Source organism: Octopus sinensis, linkage group LG27 (genome assembly GCF_006345805.1).
Source record: "Octopus sinensis linkage group LG27, ASM634580v1, whole genome shotgun sequence".
In the NCBI taxonomy this organism is placed as follows: Eukaryota; Metazoa; Mollusca; class Cephalopoda; order Octopoda; family Octopodidae; genus Octopus; species Octopus sinensis.
Window position 1 is genome coordinate 7617445 of NC_043023.1, and position 7500 is coordinate 7624944.

Consider the following 7500-nt stretch of genomic DNA (forward strand, 5'->3'; position numbering starts at 1 on the left):
GCTTCTGACATTGGAAAACAGCTAGAAGTTAGTCCAAGAACGTGTGCTACATATCTGCATAAGCTTGGATATTATAGACAAGCAGCTAGAAGAAAATCTCTCCTTCAACCAATTAATATTATGAAAAGAAAGAAATGGGCAAAGGAGATGTCAGAAAAATCCAGTTGATTTTGGGATAGAGTGATTTTCTCAGATGAATCCAGATTTGCATTATTTTCAGACAGTGGACGTGTTTGGGTCTGGAGGCTTCCCAATCAAGAATTTGATTTGAAGTGACTCTAACCAACTGTGAAACATGGCGGTCTGGCAGAAACGTTAGCACGCCGGGCGAAATGCGTAGCCATATTTCGTATGCCACTACATTCTGAGTTCAAATTCTGCTGGGGTCGACTTTGCCTTTCATCCTTTCGGGGTCGATTAAATAAGTACCAGTTACACACTGGGGTCGATATAATCGACTGAACCCGTTTGTCTGTCTTTGTTAGTTCTCTATGTTTAGCCCCATGTGGGTAGTAAAGAAATAGGTATCTCTGTAATGGTATGGGGAGCTGTCACCAGCAATGGTCGTTCTGAGCTGATCGAATGTGTTGGAACCATAAACTCTGAAAAATACATCAAAATACTTAAGCAAGGACTACTTCCGATGTATTCACACGACAACATTACAAAAAATGAGTTTTTATTCATGGAAGATGAGGCTCCATACCACACAGTGGAAAGGAATCAACAATGGTTGACTGAAAATGGGATCAAAAAGCTTCCTTGGCCGAGTCAATCACCAAACATGAACCCAATTGAAAATCTTAGGAGCATGCTAGATAGAGCTATACGAAAAACTCGACAGAAACTTAAATCTAAAGATGAATTGCTTTTATTGTTGAATGAAAAGTGGGCAGAAATTCCACAAGAGACAATCTCAAAGTTCATCAGTTCAATGCCAAAAAGAGTTTCTGAATTAAAAACTGCAAAGGGAATGTCAACTAAATACTAAAGTATGTAGTCCTACCTATCAATTACATTTCATTTGTTGGCTTTGCGTATTAAATAAAAGATTTTGAAAATTAAAGGTGTCCATTTACTTCCTGCATGTCTGTGTATATACATATACATATATATACATACACACACACACACACATATATATGTATACACATATCATCATCATCATCATCATCATTTAACGTCCGTTTCCCATGCTAGTATGGGTTGGACGGTTCAACCGGGGTCTGGAAAGCCAGAAGCCTGCACCAAGCTCCAGTCTGATCTGGCAGTGTTTCTACAGCTGGATGCCCTTCCTAACGCCAACCACTCTGTGAGTGTAGTGGATGCTTTTTATGTGCCAGGGGAGGCTGGCAGTGGCCACAATCGGTTGGTGCTTTTTACGTGCCACCAGCACAGAAGCCAGTCAAAGCAGCACTGGCATCGGCCACGTTCGGATGGTGCTTTTTACGTGACGCCGGCACAGGTATCATAACTACAATTTCCATTTGATATACATACACACACACACACACACTTATTATATATTATATATAAATTTTTTTTTCATAATGAGATAAAAAAAAACATTTATAGATAGAAGGTCTTACAGCTGTTTCCAGGATATTTTATATATCCCTTCATTGGAAACAGTGTGAGAAAATGGTTAAGCAATAGTTATTCTAGAGAAGATATGAAATAGAGAGTGAAGTGGAGGAATGAAACTAGACGTGAGATATGCAGGGATATTGAATTTGTATATATATATATATATAAGTACAGGCATGGTTGTGTTGTATGAAGTTTGCTTTTCAACCACATGGTCCCATGTTCAGCCCCACTGTGTGGCACCTTGGACCAACCAAATCCTTGTGAGTGGATTTGTTAGATGGAAACTGAAAGAAGCCTGTCATATATATATATATATATATATGTATATATAAATACTCTTTACTCTTTTAAGTCCGACCCCGGGACTTATTCTTTGTAAGCCCAGTACTTATTCTATCGGTCTCTTTTGCTGAACCACTAAGTGACGGGGACGTAAACACACCAGCGTCGGTTGTCAAGCAATGCTAGGGGGACAAACACAGACAAACACATATATACATATACATATATACGACAGGCTTCTTTCAGTTTCCGTCTACCAAATCCACTCACAAGGCATTGGTTGGCCCGGGGCTATAGCAGGAGATATTTGCCCAAGATGCCATGCAGTGGGACTGAACCTGGAACCATGTGGTTAGTAAGCAAGCTACTTACCACACAGCCACTCCTGCGCCTATATATATATTTTGTGAAGAACTTGGAGCCTTCATATGCACAAGTAGTTGGGAAGCAAACTTAACACACAACCACGTCTGCATTATATATATTCTTTATTCTTTTACTTGTTTCAGTCATTTGACTGTGGCCATGCTGGAGCACCACCTTTAGTCAAACAATCAACCCCAGGACTTATTCTTTGTTAGCCTATATATATATATTTTTTTTTTTGAAGAAATTTATATATATATTTTTTTAAGAAATTGGAGTCAAGGAGTATGGTTGGACATTTATTTATTAATCGCTACAATTGCTTCGACATAGTGTAATTCTCCAAGAATACAGGTATTTGTTTATGCAACTCTTTGTTTGCATAATGAGATCTAGCTGTGTTTCCTCAGGCGATATGTGAGTGTTGTCTCCTGATGATTTTAAACTGACAGAGACAACACACTCGTATATCGCCTGAGGAAACACATCTAGATCTGATTATGCAAACAAACAGTTGCATAATCAAATACCTGTATCCTTGGAGAACTATCAGCCGAAACATTGTGTTAACAACAAAGATGAGGACAAATATCTGTCAAATGTAAATAATGTAAAGAATCATCATCATCATTTAACATCCGCTTTCCATGCTGGCATGGGTCGGATGATTTGACTGAGGACTGGTGAGCCAGATGGCTGCACCAGTCTCCAATCTGATCTGGCAGAGTTTCTACAGCTGGATGCCTTTCCTAATGCCAACCACTCCGAGAGTGTAGTGGGTGCTTTTATGTGCCACCAGCACGAGGCCCAGTCAGGTGGTACTGGCAATGGCCATGTGCAAATGGTGTTTTTTACGTGCCACATGCACAAGAGTCAGTCCAGTAGCACTCGCAAAGAACTTGCTCAAATGTTTTGTTAAATGTTTTGTTCATGTGCCACCAGCACGGAAGCCACACAGCTGCTCTGGCAGTGATCCCGCTCGGATGGAGCTGTTAACGCTCCACTGGCACAGGTGCCACTCATCAAATTTGGTTCAATTTCGATTTCGATTTCGATTTCACTTGCCTCAACAGGTCTTCGCAAACAGAGTTTAGTGTCCAATGAAGGAAGGTTGGCATGGGTGCCAGTCGTCGAATTTGGTTCGATTTCACTTCACTTATATATATATATATATATATATATATATATATATATATAGTAACGGCTCAAAGAGCCATGGAAAGGTCAATGCTTGGTATCTCGTTGAGAGAGCACATAAGTAACAAGATCATCAGAAAGAAGTCCGGCGTGAGAGATGTCATTGCAGAGTATACACGCAGCAAGTATAGATGGGCTGGACACGTCGCCCGGCTCACTGATAATCGGTGGACGCACGCAGTTGTCGAGTGGTACCCGCGTGAATGGAAAAGACCAACCGGAAGACCTCCACGATGGTGGAGTTGCGATTTCAGGAGGACGATTGGGATCACGTGGATGAGAAAAGCGCGATCCAGAGAGGAGTGGACAGCGTGCTGTTACCAGCGGTGTCAAATGGACGCCTGACGGACTGGTCGATCAAGGTGATATATATATATATATATGGTGCAGGCATGTCTGTATGGTAAGAAGCTTGCTTCCCAACTACATGGTTCCAGGTTCAGTTCCATTGCATGAGCACCTTCGGCAAGGGTCTTCTATTATATATTTCTTTACTGCCCACAAGGGGCTAAGCATAGAGGGGATAAACAAGGACAGACAAACGGATTAAGTCGATTACATCAACCCCAGTGTGAAACTGGTACTTTATTTATCGACCCCGAAAGGGTGAAAGGCAAAGTCGACCTCGGCGGAATTTGAACTCAGAACATAGCGGCAGACGAAATACTGCTAAACATTTCGCCCAGCGCGCTAACGTTTCTGCCAGCTCGTCGCCTTATTATAGCCTCAGACCAAAACCTTGTCAGTTGATTGGGTAGACAGAAACTAAAAGAAACTCATCATATATATATATATATATAAGCATAGATGTGGCTGTGTGGTAAGAAGCTCCCTTCCCAACCACATGGTTCTCGGTTCAGTCCCACTGCATGGCACCTTGGGCAAGTATCTTCTACTATAGCCTCGGGTTGACCAAAGCCTTGTGAGTGGATTTGGTAGACGGAAACTGAAAGAAGCCTGTCATATATATGTATATATATATATATGTATGTGTGTGTCTGTGTCCTCCACCACCACTTGATAACTGGTGTTGGTGTGTTTATGTCCCTGTAACATTGCAGTTCAGCAAAAGAGACCGATAGAATGAGCACCAGGTTAAATTCCTTCAAAGTGGTGCCCCAGCATGGCCGCAGTCAAATGACTGAAACAAGTAAAAGATAAGAGAAAGGCTGAGCACCAGTATGGGTAGCTGCAGGAGTGGTGGTGATAGTGGTTTTGGTAGTATAGGGGTTGGTGGTAGTGGGGCTGGTAGTAGAGGTGGTTGTGGTGCTGATGGTGGCTGAGGTGCTGGTGGTAGTAGTGGTTGTTGTGGTTGTGGTGCTAGTGGTTGTAGTGGTGGTAGTGCTGGTTGTGGTGCTGGTGGTAGCAATGATTGCAGTGCCTATGGTGGTGTTGGTGATATTGCTGTCTGTGGTAGCAAAGCTTCAAGTATTGGTGGTAGCAATGGTTGTAGTATGGTGCTTGTTGTGTTGGTAGTGGTGGTGATAGTACTGTCCGTAGCAATGGCTGTGGTGTTGGTGGTAGCAGTGGTTGTAGCGCTGGTGGTGGTAGTGATTGAGATCCTGGTGATGGTAGTGGTCCTAGTGGTGGTAGTGGTGGTGGTAGTGCTGGTTGTGGTGTTGGTGGTAGTGGTGGTGGTGGTGATAGTGGTGCTGGTGGTGTTGGTGGTAGTGGTGGTGGTGCTGGTGGTAGTGGTGCTGGTGGTGGTTGTGGTGTTGGTGGTAGTGGTGGTTTGTGGTGTTGGTTGTAGTAGTAGTGCTGGTGGTGGTTGCGGTGTGGTGGTAGTGGTGCTGGTGGTAGTAATCATGGTACTGGTGGTAGTGGTGATTGTGGTATTTGTAGTAACAATAGTTGTGGTATTGGTGGTGTTAATAGTATTGGTAGTTGTACCCTCAGTGGTAGTCATTGTATTAGCAGCAACAGTGGTAGCAGTAGTATTAGTTGTAATGTCAGCAGTAACAGTAAAGGTGGTAGTACCAGTCCACAGCAATAACAATGACAATAATAACAGTAGAAGTAGTAGTAGGAGTAGTTGTAGTAGCAGCAGCAGTATTTGTGGTGGTTGTAGTGTTTGTGGTAGTAGTTGTTGCATAGGCGTCAGCGGCAGTGGTGTTCATGCTGCTGGGTTAGTTGTAGTGGTGGTAGTGCTAGTGGTGACGATCAGGGCAATTGTAATCGGTCGCTGTTGTTGCTGGTGTCGTAGTCGGTGTCGGGGACGAGGAACGGCGGAGGGGGGGGGGTCGGAGTGGTGGTATGAGGAGATGCCAACGTGGTGGTGGTGGTTGTAGTGGGAGACAGGAGGGGGAGTGGTGGTGGCAGTGGTGGTGGTAGCAGTGGTGGTGGTGGTGGTGGCAGTGGTAATGTTGATGGTGGTGGTGGTGGTGGTGGGGCATTGTAGTCACGGTTGCTGATTGGTTTAGCCGTAGCTGCAGTGCACTAGGAGACTCCGATGGTAGCACCCGTCACCACGGCGACCACTACCATCATCATCATCATCATCACTATTACGACCGTCATCATCATCATCATCATCATCAATAGTTTATTTAGATGAATGGGAAATCAATCTCAATGTTTAGTAGTGATGGTGTTTGTGTGTGTATATATATGTATGTATGTATGTATATGCGTGTGTATGTATATATATATATGTGTGTGTGTATAAATATGTATGTGTATGTATGTATATATATATATATATATATATATATGTGTGTGTGTGTGTGTATAAATGTGTGCGTATGTATGTGTGTATGTATATATGTGTGTGTGTATATGTATGTATATGTGTATGTATATATATATATATATGTGTGTGTGTGTATAAATGTGTGTGTATGCATATATGTGTGTGTATACATATGTATATATGTGTATATGTATATATATGTGTGTGTGTGTATATATGTGTATGTATGTGTGCGTATGCATATATGTGTGTGTATTATATGTGTGTATACATATATATATATATATATGCATATATGTGTGTGTGAATGTATGTATGCATAAATGTGTACATATGTGTGTATATGTACATATTTATGTGTATAAATACGTGTACATATATATATGTGTGTTTATATCTGTGCGCACATACACATGTCTGCATGTGTGTATACACATATGTATCTATGTGCATGTGTATATATGAATGTGTATTAGATGAGTGTGTATGTATGCATGCACGCATACATACACACACAAAATATATCCAGCTATTTATACATACATTCACATCCATCCATCCACATAATCACATCTCTCTCTCTCCTTCTCTCTCGCTCTCTCTTTCTATACACACACACTTGTATATATATGTCCATATCTGTGTCTTTGTTGAGAGATTTGGCTATCGTATCAAATGAATCAGATGTCAAGTATTAGAAGCTCTCTTGCTGATTCACGTGATATCCATCTTAAAGACAACAGGGAGCTGTTAAGGGACACTTAGGCTGTTATATTGAAGGGATCAACTAACTATATAGAAGCCCTTTTGATAGTTTTTTTCCGCTAGGGGTTTTCTTAAGGCAGATTTAAGCTGCCACTTTTAGGAGGCTGAGTGACCCCTTTGAAAACCTTTCACAAGAAAATTTGACTTCCACATCAAAGAAGGCTAAGTGGGTACATAGAAGGCACTACATTTCTTCATGTGGTCCCTGTTTTAAAGAGTGGCTCAATGTATTCCCTATTTTAAAGACTTGCAGTTGACTCCAGTTTTAAATACTGGATCATGTAACCCCTATATTAAAGACTGCCTGACGTGGTCCTTATTTTAAAAACTTACACATACATGCCCTAGGCTAAAGACTGAGTTATTTCAAAGGCTTCATGATATGGACCCTATTTTAAAGATTGTCTTATTTTATCCCAATTTTAAAAACTCTTTTGTATGGCCTCTATTTTAAAGACCAGTGTAGCCCCTATTTTGAAGAAAGCTTATTTTAAAGACTCTTACGTAGTCCCTATTTTAAAGACTCATGTAGCTCCTATTTAAAGATTATTCGATGGAGTCCCTGTTTTAAAGACACTTATATAGTTCCTATTTTAAAGACTATTTTAAGA